The sequence below is a fragment of the Alosa alosa genome, chromosome 20, assembly GCF_017589495.1.
Source record: "Alosa alosa isolate M-15738 ecotype Scorff River chromosome 20, AALO_Geno_1.1, whole genome shotgun sequence".
Classification (NCBI taxonomy): Eukaryota; Metazoa; Chordata; class Actinopteri; order Clupeiformes; family Clupeidae; genus Alosa; species Alosa alosa.
Window position 1 is genome coordinate 30,108,489 of NC_063208.1, and position 15,009 is coordinate 30,123,497.

The window sequence follows — 15,009 nt, forward strand, 5'->3', positions numbered from 1 at the left end:
TTTGCATGAGGTGAAGTTTCAAGTTCAGAGAATGACAAGTTCGCGTTCATGCAGCACCAATACAAAATCATTTAAAGGAACCGTATGTAAGAAATGTATTTCAATTAATCATAAAATGGCCCTGATATGTCACTAGACATTAAGAAATCATGTTCATTTCAAATACTTAGATCACTGACAACAGTAGTCCGGCCAGGATATTGTCATTCAAAAAGTGAAGTTGCAGCCCTCAACTGATGTTGATGTTGTCGTGTTATGTTTGGCCTGATGCGCCACCCTCCACCTATCTACTAATCACGAAGTCAGTAGTGTTTCGGCATCCGGGTTGCCAGCTCTGCCAGTCTGGGGAGATGGGGAGAGGATACACCGCTCTACAGTATTTTGAAAGTGATTGCAGTACCAGGTTTTGGCCACAATCTTACATACGGTTCCTTTAAGCGTAAATCTTTCTTTTTTAATTATTTTTTTATCTTCGACGTGGATATCAAGGAAATAACATGCCATTTAATTCCCTTATAATAAATAAATTAAAACACGTTTGGACTCAGTGTTCCAGTGGCATCTCACACTGTGCGTGCACAATATAAAACTTGAATTCAGTTCTACCCCATCATTAGACTATATCTGCCCTACAAGATTTTCGGCCGAGGAGCCGCTACTGTTGACACTTAAACACACATGGGGAAATTGAACAGCCCACCCAGTAGACTATGATAGGCTAACTGACAGCTGAAGCTGTAATAATAGTAGCATATAATCTGCATAATGTATGCAGTCATGAATATCAGAAATTCAGTATTTTCTCATTTTATACAAGTTGAATATCAATATCATTTTAATATCATATTATATTGTATATTATTATATACAATTTATATGTTCACTGTTCAAATCAGTCCAGTTTATACAGGTTTTCAAATATTCCAATTCTCTAATGTTCCAAATTATTGAAATGTTATTTAATAAAATGTCTAAACCTAATAGGAGGGTAGTGCAAAAACTTTGTCATGGCATGGTGCATCTCAAAGTCCTTACTTTGCTGAAAACCAAAATACACCTAGACTTTCGATGTGAAAGAAGACTGAGCGTTGTGTATAACAGCTTGTGATTGTGAAGCTATTTTTGAAATTGTCGTCGAATGCACAGCATGTGGGCATAATAAGCTAATTTACGGTTATCAAAGTCCTCCCAACATGTTACACCTCCTGATAGAGCTACACTGGCTCCCTGTATCTCAGCAGATCAACTTTAAAATCCTATTGATGACATTCAAAGCCATTCATAACCTTTGCCCTCCATGTCACAGAACTCCTACAGACCTATACCAGAGACTTTCTAATGAGGAGACACAACACTCATATAATAACGCAAACATGGCAGTCATCTATCCCGCCCCTCCCGCAGCCAAAAGTTGACATGTGAATACTGTTGTGAATGCATCGTACAAATCATGTGTTGTGATCTCGCAGCTGGTGCGAGGTTGGTGACATTAAGCCTTGTGAGATAGCAGAGGAGGCAACTAAGCGAGGTTGGAGTGCACGATTAAGGCCTATTGAAATCGGTGCACGTGGGTTTGTGGCCAGATCTGCTATTGGCTTGCTGTCTGAATTGGGCATTTGTGGTCGAAGTCTAAGGCAGGTGGTTAGTAACATGTCTTTAGCAGCAGAACGGGCAACCCGAATGGTTGTGGGTAAGGAGAAGTTACCCTTCCCTTAAGGTAAGCTAACTGGCTCATTTGTCTTGGTTGCGGTAAGGAGAAGTTACCCTTCCAGCAAGCTAAGGTAAGCTAACTGTTTAACCTTTAACTTAACGTAAAACAGGTTTTGGCAGCATGGGGCGTAAGCTAACTGGCTAATTTGTTTTGTGTTTGGGATGGGGCCTAAGCTAACAGGCTAAGCTAACTGGCTAATTTGTTTTGTGTTTGTGATGGGCTGTGCCTAGGTTGATGGTTGGTTGGCCAAGGTTTTTATGGTTATGGTTTAGTCCACATCAACGGGACAGACCAAACCTAGCCAACTTAGACCATGCCTAGGTTGGTTAAGGGTATTTGGATGTTTGTTGTGGTAATATGGTGGCAGCATGGGCTTAAGCTAACTGGCTAATTTATTTTGTGTTTGGGATGGGGCCTAAGCTAACTGGCTAATTTGTTTTGTGTTTGTGATGGGCTGTGCCTAGGTTGATGGTTGGTTGGCCAAGGTTTTTTATGGTTATGGTTCAGTCCACATCAACGGGATGGACCAACCTAGCCAACCTTGACCATGCCTGGGCTGGTTAAGAGTATTTTGGGTATTGGATATTTCAATGTGGTAATATGGTGGCAGCATGGAGGGGAGTGTCTCCAGGACGCTGGTTTCACTGTTAAGCCTTCATGAGGTGTCGTGGGCCTAACTTAACCAAAACATCGGGTGAATGAGGGTGCCCACTTGATAACCCCAATGACATGCCGCATACTATATAGGCTACTGCTGTTGGATGGGCCATTTGTATTGTGCTTGTGACCATTTGTTGGCGGATTTGTGGGTAGTGTGCTTTTTAAAGTTAAACTTGAGGAGGGGCTTCTGAATGTGTTTTTACCTTGGATTTTGGCACAAGGGATTTTAACATCTAATCCTGTGTATTAATGTAATAGTGCACGCGCAGTTCTGTATGAAATAGATGCTCGATAAGGGCCCAAAATGTGTTGCAATATGGCTGCCGGAGTGGAGGGACTTGCCTAAAAGGACTTTGCTAACCCTCCCATTCACTACATTCATCTACAGCTGGATTATGGTCACCAAACATCGGTGGTAGAGTTTCTCAGACATTCGCCATGACTGAGCCAGCGAAAAAGAAGCAAATACCGAGAAAACAGCGAAGAAATTGCCAATACTGCCTAGTTTCTCCTTAAGTCCCTGCGCTGGCTTCCAATAACTTACAAAACTGATTTTAAATACTGTCGTTTGTTTTAAAAATCACTGAATGGGTTTGGACCAAAGTACCCATCAGACAGGCTTCAATGACATACCCTCCACACCATTCAGACCTCAGGAGAAACATTTTTCAATAAACCCCTCTGTCAGAAGCAAACATGGTGAAGCAGCATTTGGGTGCTATGCAGCTCAGCTCCCGAACCAAATTTGAGATGACTTAAAGGGACACCAGGCAAACCTGATGCTTTTTCGCTTCGTTTTCTCCCTTTCATTCCAAACCGTGACCAACGCCAGTCTCCCTTCACCGCAGAACGCATTAAGAAAATAATAAGAAACGTGCCATGAATCGAAAAATAATCAGTTTTTATAATCTTTACATAATAGCTAGGATGCAATTCATGAAAATTGGGCACTTCTGGATAAGTTTTTGATTTTTGGCAGGGTGTTAGGTATAGGCCTAAGGTTTTCAAAAATCCATGGATACAAGTTGGGGTGGCCCCCCTAGTGGCAGCTATCCATAAAATCCAAAATGGCCCCCGCCGAAAAGAAAAAAGGTTATATCTTAGCTTCCTTTAGTCTTAAATTGTTGTATAATGTATTTTCTCTACTTTGTTTGATACAAGGAATCCAATTTTGATATGTTCTTCTTATTTTAAGTCCATTTCCATGTAGCATCATAGTCATATTTAGCTCATAAACTGTCAATATCTCTGAAAAAGTCACATTGAAATACTCAGGTCCCTAGACCCATATTTTACATCCAATGTATGCTTTTCTTTGTTGATTGGACAGGTCATTATCACTATAGTGTCAAAAATCACATGTTGTGACCAAAAGGACCATTGTTGAGGCCTTAAATAAACACAACTTCAGAACTATGCCACAATGAAAAATTATATTAGGCTTTTCACCATGTTACGGATCAATATTACATTTTAGTCAAATAACACAAAAAAACAATTCATACTTAAACATCATGTATTATTCAAAGATTTTTGGTTTCACTCTTCATCATTACAGCCTCCCTCACACTTGCACAATGTGGTACAGCAAAGTCCAGCTCAGTTGCACTTACAGTTGCCCATACAGGCAACCACACAGCCACAGTTGAGGAGGAGTGAGCATCCCTTGCTGGCATCTTCCAGATCTGTCCAATATGGCACCCAGACTTTGGTTCTGTCATTCCATTCCCAACCCCACTCACTGGGGTCTGGAATCTCTGGAGTTTGAGAGGGACTAACCTGACTCCGCCAGATGGATTGCTTTGCATTTGCTCCGCATATCCATCTGGGAACTTTCCGTTGGAGAACTTTTGGGGAAAGGTCGAAAATACTGGTTAGCTGATTGGATAATCCATCTGTCTGTCACCACCTATGTTGGTCGGTCCAAATCAACCAATGAGATAAAGGAAGTGTTCTTCTAATGCCATCTTTTAACATACAAGTTAGATAAGTAGCTAACATTAACGTTTTTAAACTTACTATTTGTATGTGACATGAACCTCATCAACGACAATCCCCCACCAAGTTTTCATGGTAGGCTACACGTCTGAAGAAAGCATATTCCTTCTCGTTAAGTAACTAAGATTCAGTGCTACCAAACACTAACTTGAATTGGCCGTGGAGGATGTCTGCATCCTTCATTCCTCCCAGCTACATTGCAGAGACTCCTAGCTTCCCCAGGAATACTAAAATATATTATTCGGATAAAACTTCAGCGATAGCTATGCTCATCTCATCCGTGGAAGTCTCACATATCAAAGCCATTCTCCCCACCCTGGACCCCTTCCAGTTTGCATACCGTAAGCCAAAGCGATACCACAGAGGATGCAATCTGCTCTGCCCTCCACCCAGCCCTCACCCACCTGGAAAAAGAGACTCATATGTGAGATTGCTGTTTATAGACTTCAGTTCTGCATTCAACACCATAATACCACAACAACTCATCTGCAAACTTCGACAAACTGGGACTCAGTACCTACCTCTGCAACTGGCTACTGGACTTCCTCTGTCAGAGGCCCCAAGTAGTGCGTGGTTGGCAACAATACCTCAAGCAGCATCACACTGGCACAGGGGCCCCAAGGCCGCGTGCTCAGTCCGCTGCTTCACCCCTGCTGGACGATGACTGCACTGCAACCTACAGCAACAATCACATAGTGAAATTTGCTGACGCACACAACTCTGGTGGGTCTCATCACCAAGGCTGGGCGAGACTCAATACAGGTTGGAGGTCGACCATCTGGACCATGCGTGGTGCAGGGGACAACAACCTCCTGCTGAGCGTCAGCAAGACCAAAAGAGATTGTTGTTGACTTCGGAGAGGTCACACCCAACACCTGCCACTGACCATCGGCGGTGCTGTGGTGGAGAGCGAGCAGCACCAAATTCCTGGGGGTGCACATCAGTGAAGACCTCTCTGGACCACCAACACTGCATCACTGGCGAAGGCTCAGCGCCCGCCTGTACTTCCTCGGAAACTCAGGCGAGCAAGTGCTCCACCAGCCATCATGACCACATTCTACCCGAGGGGCACCATTGAGAGCATCCTCTCCAGCTGTATCGCTGTGTGGGGCGGAAGCTGCACTGAATACAACAGGAAAGCCCTGCAGCATAGTGAACACAGCTGGAAGGATCATTGGTGCTTCACTCCCCTCCCTGAAGGACATTTACACCCACCCCACCTCACCCGCCAAAGGCGACCAAAGGTGTGAGTGATGCAAGTCACCCCGGCTCACAATCTGTTTGATCCCTACTGCCCTCTGGGAAGAGGTACAGAAGCCTGCGCCCCGCGCCTACCAGACTCACCAACAGCTTCATACACCAAGCTGTAAGGATGCTGAACTCTCTCCTCCTCTCCCCTCCACCCTCAGCTACATAACATCCTGGACATTGGACCCACAATGGCGCCTGCACTACTCCACTTGCACACTTGAACACTTGCACACTTGTACACTTTACAACTTGGTGTTGTTGTCCTGAAAACACAACACTTCTGCTGCTCTTACATAACTTGCACCACTATGCCACTTTCTTCATTACTCAGGTCAAACAGAACTACCCAAGCCTCTTATTGGCCTGACTTTGCGCTAGTTTTTATTGACTGTCTATGCACAATTTCAACAAAATTTTGCTGCTCTTATTTTTTCATTATTATATGTGCCCTCTTATTTACTTACTTTTTGTTTACTTGAATGTTATGTTTGTCTGTGGACTTAAAATTGGTAAAATATGTCTCGCCTTCACCGTGGGATAGTGAGAACTTTGACCATGTTGTTTAGATTGAACAGTAGCTTCATGTTGCATCACACCTAAACCCGCCTCAAAACCAACTCTGATTGGACGTTCGTTTGGCAAACTGCTCCAAATTTTCTTTATCGGAGAGATATCAGACTAATTTGCGAGTGAAAATCTGAAACTCTCGAGATCAGGATGGTCTCACGAGGCTAGAGAGGGACTGCTTCCAGACAAAAAGCTGCAGCGTGCAGGGCACGCTTTCCATGCTGGAATAAGGAATGATGGGTCGGGGGGATTGAATCCAGGGATTTGAGGCCATGTGTGAAAAGAAGCTTCCGGGTTTCATTGACCGACTCGACACCGCAGTTCTTACTATACATCAGTACAGTCCACTCCAGCGTTTGAGAACTTGCATGTGCACTGATTCCAGCGTGAGGCTGGTTGGGTCTTGGGTAATCAGAATGAGGGTGCCGGTGACTTCTGGGTAAGCTGCCCACGCATTCCATGCTTTTTTTGCCAATTCCATACATTGCTGATACGTCACATCATGTGAATGGTGGAAGAGGGGCAGTGCTTGACATTTTTGAGGTCCCAGCATTTCTGAGATGTGGTGGATTGGTATATCTTTATATGCCTTCCCTGATCCAAATCCAATCCACAGCTCTGAGAGACCCAACTCCTGGAACACTGCAGCTTTTGTCTAGAAGCAGTCTCTCCAAAACTCCAGAGATTCCAGACCCCAGTGAGTGGGGTTGGGAATGGAATGACAGAACCAAAGTCTGGGTGCCATATTGGATAGATCTGGAAGATGCCAGCAAGGGATGCTCACTCCTCCTCAACTGTGGCTGTGTGGTTGCCTGTATGGGCAACTGTGCCACCGAGCTGGACTTTGCTGTACCACATTGTGCAAGTGTGATGAAGAGTGAAACCAAAAATCTTTGAATAAATACATGATGTTTAACCCTTAGAACCCGATTGACGCAAAGTGCGTCAAAAAAACACACCCTTTCTTCTCTGTTACATTGATCCGGAACTGTTCATCGCAGCGAGATGAAACCTTTATTGCATGACAGAGCAGGAGTGGGGCTTTCCAACGAGACTACACACTTGTCTGTACAATCAAGTATGAAAAAAATAAAAATAAAAATCATGAAATTAAATCAAATTGCATCATATTAACAGTCTATACTTCTCTGCATTCACCTGCACACCCATTACTCTGAATTACTCGCGAACCTGTGATCGCATCGATATGGCAAGCATAACAGATGAAAGAGGGGGCACAGGGCTATCCATTGGTACCATGTTTATCGATCCTTCTGGCTTATAGAAACAGACGAAGTGACTGCAAAATAATAACGTCATGTACACAAACCAACGCTGCACACCCATTACTATCGTTTGAATTACTCGCGGACCCCTGATCGGATAGATATGCCACGCATGTCAGATGAAAGAGGAGACTCAGAGCCATCATTTGATACCAAGTACATCCTTCTGGGTTATACAACAGATGAAGTGACAGCAAAATAAAACTTCATATAGCTGGACTTACCCCACGTTTTTGTCTGTTCTTGTGGCAAAGCATGTTTATAATCCAACGCAATCATGTGTTTCTCTATGGCAAAGCATGTTCATATTCCGGTTTTGAGATCCTAGCAAATTCCTGCATGGCATCCAATTCAAGGATCACATTGCATCCCAATTTGAGAGAAAATACATTATGCAACAATTTAAGACTAAAGGAAGCTGAGACATAAACTTTCTTTTTTGGGGCCATTTTGGATTTTATGGATAACTGCCACTAGGGGGCCACCCATTTTGTATCCATGGATTTTTGAAAACCTTAGGCCTATACCTAACACCCTGCCAAAAATCAAAAGCTTATCCAGAAGTGCCCAATTTTCATGATTTTTCACATATTCCTTCCCAGCTATAAGTAATATGTCTCAGAATCAGAGCTAGTGAGCAGAGCTGAGCAACTGACCGATCCCAAGCCCTGCCCCCTTTTACTATGTCACAATGAGGACTTCGGAGGACCTCGGTCAATTTTGAATTTTCTAGTGTCCATTCTGTATGACAATACACGGTTATCTTAATTCTATAATGCTTCTTTTTGCGAGTAGCCTAAGTAACTAAATAACTAAAGAGCTCAAAAAGGTTCAAAGATAAGCCTGGGATACTTGTAGAAGTGACATCCGATATCCTGACCGTGTGAAACGTTAACATACATAGGCCTAACTTTGCATAACTTTGGATAGGTTGCTACTTTTCAGTAAAGAAATCTGAGTGTGTACAAAAATGTTCCCTTTAATTGTGTTCATAACTACACACAAAAACATAACTAAATCTGGTTTCCACTGTTGAAACCAGTTACATAACTTGCACCACTATGCCACTTTCTTTATTACTTAGGTCAAACAGAACTACCCAAGCCTTTTATTGGCCTGACTTTGCACTAGTATTTTATTGACTGTCTATGCACAATTTCAACCAAATTTTGCTGCTCTTATTTTTTCATTATTATATGTGCCCTCTTATTTACTTACTTTTTTGTTTACTTGAATGTTATGTTTGTCTGTGGACTTAAATTGGTAAAATATGTCTTGTCTTCACCGTGGGATAGTGAGAAACGTAATTTCGATCTCTTTGTATGTCTGGAACATGTGAAGAAATTGACAATAAAGCTGACTTTGACTTTGAAACATCAACATAAGCCTACGCAAAACATTATACCTACCTTGCAGGAACTGAACTTGCGCATTCATACGGTTGGAAGACGCGAAAAAGTCTACACCTTTAATCACGTATCGCCTTACACACAACAAGAATACTTTCACTTTCAGCTTTGCTACCTTGCCATGTTTAACTTGGGATAGAAGACTGTTCACAGAAATAAGCTAATGATCATTTTTGAACAAACGCAATAATAGCCTACTGCAATGCATTATTGATGGCTGAATGAGAGATAGCCAAGGTCTTCTACAGATCGAATCATGTGCAGATTCAAAACTATGCTATGCAGTCTCAAAATCTCCAATATTAGCCTAGACCTAGGCTACTACATTGCCCACATTTAAATTAACTAGATGTACCGCAGAGCAGTACAAAATATGACCACCGCCCAGTCCAGCACATTTTTTCCACAAAAATAAATCATGCTGAAAGGCCTATATGATTCTAACTGTCTCACTAAATTGCATTATCCACACTCAATTCTCACTGATATCTGCTAGACAACAAGTACCAAAACATGATTAGTTCATAGATTTCACATGTAAAATTCATTTTATACAACCCCACCCCCCATCTTGCCTGTTCATAATTCTGAGAAATTCTTGAATTGTGTGCGTGTACATGTTTATGTGTGTGGGTGTGTGTGTGTGTGTGTGTGTGTGTTTGCCTGCGTATGCGTGTTTGTGCATGTGCATGCATGCGCATAGTCTACTGTGTGAGTATGTGTCATCCGTATGATTACTGTGAATGTATATGCGTGTGTATCTGTTTATGCACATGTGTGCACATGGAATGGGTTAACATGACCCCTGGAGGCAAACATACGGAAAAAATTGGTCATCCTAGGCCCTACGGTTCTCAAGATATTCACAGAAAACTGTGTCTGCCCTACCCTCCTTTCGGGGGGGTCCAGTACAGCGGGGGGGCTACAGATCAAAACAAAAAACGATAGTTCCATGCTATCCATGTGGGGTTACATGCCCACCAAGTTTCGTGTACCCCGGTCTTTCAGTGTCCCGGGAATCCGTGTTGGTGTACGGTCACTAAATGTACACAAATTATTTTATTGTAAGGCCCCATGAACGAAAGTTCACAAAACTTGGCATGCATTCGGAGGGTGTCAATGATCCTACACTTTCAATTTCGTGCAGTTTTGACCATGTCAGCCAGAGATATTGTGATGAAAACACCTAATTTTTGCTTTTAATTTTTTAACTAGGTGGCTTATACATGAAATAAGTGGTAATGGAATGGGTTGACATGCCACATTAAGACCAACATACAAAAAAAAGGTGGACCTCCTAGACCCTACGGTTCTCAAGATATTCACAGAAAATTGTCTCCGGCCACCTACAGGCCAGTTGGTGTATAGTAACATAAATTCATTTATTGTGTGGCCCCCATGAACGGAATTCCATGAAACTTGGCGTGCATTCAGAGGGTGTCAATGATCCTACACTTCCAATTTCGTGCAGTTTTGACTATGTTAGGTCAAAGACACCTGCGACATTACAACACCTCATTTTACTTTTTGTGTTTAACTAGGTGGGCTATACATGAAATGAGTGGTTATGGAATGGGTTGACATGTCCCCTTGAGATCAACATACAAAAAAAAAAAAAAAAAAAAAAAAAAGGCCCTCCTAAACCCTATGGTTCTCGAGATATTCACAGAAAACTGTGTCTGCCCTACCCTCCTTTCGGGGTCCAGTCCAGAGGGGGCTACAGATCAAAACGAAAAACGATGGTTCCATGCTATCCATATGGGGTTACATGCCCACCAAGTTTCGTCTACCCCAGTCTTTCAGGGTCCCGGGAATCCTTGACGGAAATTTGGACATGCAAAAAAGAAAAAAAAAAATCTGACTAAGCTTCGCTGCGCGGCGGTCATAATTATAGCATAAGCGGGCACTGATGAAGTCTAGTGCAAGACAAATCACGTCTGCAAACTGCAGATATGTCATGCGTGGTATGGGTTTGAACTCGGAATGGTTTCTTTTCAATACACTTCTATCATGTTTATTTGAACTCCTTCTAAAGCAGCCATTCAAAATAAGTAGGCTATCGGCCGACCGAAGAGAAGCTCTCTCTCCACCTCCCCAACATGAGCTGCTTAACAAGCTAGTCACTCTCCCAAGTTGCGTGGGAACCAATTGGATCTGCAGCACTTGGTCCCGTCTTCTATTAATTGTCGAAATATGGTTAGATTTTGTTATGGACACGTCAACACCATATGTTCGCACAGACCTGTTTATTGAATCAGAGTCACATCTGCAGCAAATAAGGTAAACTACCTGCTCGGGGGACGTGCTAATTGTTTATCCAGTTAACATGCATCCTATTAAGATCCACGACACCGGATTTGTTTGTCCTCAATTTGTGGTGTTCCACCTCGTTGATGACAGCGGACATTGTGAATGTGTCCTTCTGCATACTGAAGGCCTTTCTGACCTCTGTTTTTTGAATACATCAATATTACTTGACGCCCAGAAATCCAGCATACACTGTTGCCCTCGGCTAAATGGGGGTGCTGCGTCCCCATGTTGAACACGCGTTCTCGCACACTTTCCTGCAAACTTGTCCGACTTAGCAACAGTAACTATGGGATTGACAATGGGAGGAGGGGCTTGGGATCGGTCAATTGTGTTTCACGTGACGCGCAAAAGCTACATTCATGCATTGTTTTGCTCCAGTTGAAAATGTTTCTGCGTAATTTGTCAGCTGTGATAATGCGTTTAATAAATTCCTCTTTTATGTTAGAAATATAACATGCCCAAGATTGATGCTTGTATGGTCAGGCGTATCTAATCTAGGCCTCTCTTATGTTCAATCAGATTCGCTTTGCCCATCCGTTTTTTCTGTGCCCACCCATTTGAACATTTCTGGCTACGCTACTGTTAGAAAAGAAAGTTATAAGTCATAAGTGTACTATTCCTACAAACAACTAGTTACTAACAATGTAGAGCAAGAATAACCATGTGGTGACAGTTTCAGTGAGTAAAGATTCATTTTGGAATCTAAGAGGACACATTTCGCGGAAACATGAGAGTGTGCGACGGAGAGCAAAGAAAAACGTGAGCAATTTAAAATTTCACTGGAGCAGGATAATTTTTAAGTGGAGCAGGGAGCGAAATTGAGCAGAGCGACCTGACGCGAATTTGAGCGGAGGAGCAGCCGAGTAAAGAGCCACCTGCTCTCAGCACAGTGTTGACTTGCGCGTCTTTTTAAGATGGTGAGCTTAAACGAAGGCAAGCCTTCTAATCGGACGGGCAAGACTGACAAATAGATGGGCCTAGGCCCGTCCAGGCCCGCCCATGGCTACGAGTATGCTTTCTAAATTATTTAGCTAACTCCATCCCCATCCACGAACTTAAGCTATTATGGCCAATATCTTTGAAATTTAATGGTCTTGGTTTTATTAGGAAGACATGAATTCTGGGTGGGTTTTGGGCATGCCTCAGACTCGTGGTGTGAGCGGTATTGGAGCAGAACAAAGCGGCCGCTCCGGCCTCTAAATTAAAAAGCGTTCAGCGCTCAAATTCCATCCATATTACACAAAACTAAAATAATCTAAACTTAATTTACTCTCTGTGTATAGATCAGGACATACTTGCGGAACAGGCCTAAGCCTAGGAGGATGGCTTGTAGCGATGCTAGTTGTCAGCTCTGCCATAAGTAGTGACTGATCACATTTGCACATTTTGTTGTTTTGCACTTTGCACTGTAATAGTCTGTTAAAATTGCACAAATATTTGTATACTGTTGTATAGTTTGTTTGGTGTTATTACTTTGTTAACTGTTATTTTGAGAAGCTGGTTATTTATTTAATATGAAGTGTTTAATAAATAATTGTTAAATGTACAGAGTCTGTAGTGTATCGCACAAACAAGACGCCAGCACCCACAACCCCCCCCCCCCTCGGAGTGCAACAGATATTTATTTATTTATTCATTCATTCATTCGCTGCATTATGCATTTAATTACAATTGATTTAAATTAAATTAAATACTACATAATACTTTAAATACTTTTTTTCCCCACAAGCTTTTATTTATCATGGTCTGCTATTGTTTCTGGCTGTGTAAAGCACATTGAGTTTTGTCCAGCAAGATTCCATTCTTCCCTCATTGACTGCTGTAGCCTATGTAGCCCAGATCATCCCGGAGATACTAAATTAAAACAAATACTACTACAGTTTAGGTCAGTCTTCTTGACACATAGGCTACAGTGCCCCGGTCTGCAAATCCTCTAAGACCACTAGATGCGGGTTGGCCATATGGCGATGGGCTACTGACGTCAGTAGTTTGTATTCAAGAGCGGAAAGAGGGTTCTTTGGCACGTTTACAATGTTTAAACCAAAATCGCTGTAAAAATAAAGACATTGCTTTTGTATTTGCCCTTGGAAAAATTACGTTATCTTTACATGCCATTTACCTCCCTCACTCATGGTCTAATGCAACGTTATTGTCCGACAAGTGTCATTCATTGGACCACAGGAGCCTCGAGGACTGGATATGTAGGCTAACTTCACAATATCGTTAAAGTATGTGTTTTTAACGTTAACATTAATGTTAATCTACTACACTGCTTTAGACAGGCGTTGGTCAGTAACGTTAACCTAATAACCTCGGGTATTTTATCCTTATTTTAGCGGTTTAAGTTAATAATACTGTTGGTCTGATTCATGACATACTAGGTCTAACGTTCATCATGAACTGATATTAGCCAAAGTTAACCTAACAGCCATTTAACTTTCATTTGGCGTTTTGAAATGTAACGTAACGGCTCATTCCCAGCAAACGAACGTTAACGTTATGATTAGGGGTCCTACGATGTTGGTTGCACATTGGTCTCCTGTCCTTGCAGCTTCAAAGAGTGACGTTAATATTAACATCCGCGCCACAACGTTAGCAGCCTAATAGTCATTGCACACCAAGGTTAGCATTCATTTTCATATTTCATTTCAAACGATGGTGAAGACAGGAGTTGTTCGCCAAACTAGTTAATGTTGCCGTTACGTTACAATTAACGTTAGCTTGCGTTAGTGAGACGAAAACTATGATTGCTATAGCTAAGCTAGGTCAGAACGACAGAGATTATAGTAACGTTAACGTTAGATCTAAGCTTAGACGTCTTACGTTCACGTTAGTTAACAATAACTAAAGTTAGTTAGCAATCTTACAAGACTAGCAATTTAACGTTAGCATAAAGCTGACTGTTGACGTTACTTTCTGTGACACGTGTGGTTAAGTTAACGTCTAACGTTAACGTTACCATTATAACCTAGATGCCAAGATGTTATCAGTAATGTAACGTTAAAGTGTTGAGTTGACGCTGTTTTCGTAACATTTTTAAGCAGCCACGTTAAGAAACAAATTGGTGTCAGAATACACCATCGGAGTAATCTCATTAGCGTTACCTCAACATTTAATTGTGTTGACCATCCTTAAAGTATAGGGCTTGACTTGAAGCAGTGGCAAACTTGTTAACGTTAACTAACGTTAGCTTCCTGAGGGCTAACATTACGAACAACGAAACAACAGTTCGATTAATAAAGCGATGGACTGAGAACTTACCCTTGTTAAGTGAGTAGAAAGAATCTCTCTGCTAGTATTTACTTATATAGTATCACCAATTACAGGAGGAAAATAGGTATTTCACTCGGGTAAAAAATAAATTACGGCCTTCTGCGGATATAGCACTACGAAAGTACGACAATAGTGAGACCGGGCTTTCGCATTATGCGTTTCAATGCGCATGCTTCACAGTGAAAACTGGAAGTTCTTCTTCCTCTTCTTTTTAATGACAGCTGGCAAACGACGTTAGGTGCATTACCGCCACCTGCTGAAATGGAGTGTGGGTCTGGGTGATATATCTCTAGTCTATCTCTATACTTACAACCGGACCCGCGTCACACAGAGCAGGTTGTTTGTGCCATGCCCCTTTTGAGGGGAAAACATTCCCTCAGAACAAGCCAGAGTGAACCGGTAGATGTACCAACCACACAGCTAAGAACCCCTCCCTGAGTTTCTTTTGCCTACCATGTCCTCAAAAAAAATCCTCATAGAAGAAAATTGTAAAAAGAAAAAGAAGAGAAGACCATTATATTTCTGGTCACTGAGTGGGGTTGTT

General features: G+C 42.2%; 1 protein-coding gene across 2 annotated transcripts in view; it reads right to left on the minus strand.

Annotated features, from left to right (window-relative positions):
- Window positions 1–14,642, minus strand: part of nup98 (nucleoporin 98 and 96 precursor) — a 101,783-nt gene extending 87,141 nt beyond the window's left edge. For both annotated transcript variants that reach the window (XM_048229241.1, XM_048229240.1), the window contains exon 1: window positions 14,454–14,642. The gene's annotated coding sequence lies outside the window, so the exon portion shown is untranslated. The remainder of the gene's footprint in view (window positions 1–14,453) is intronic.
- Window positions 14,643–15,009: the final 367 nt, after the last annotated feature.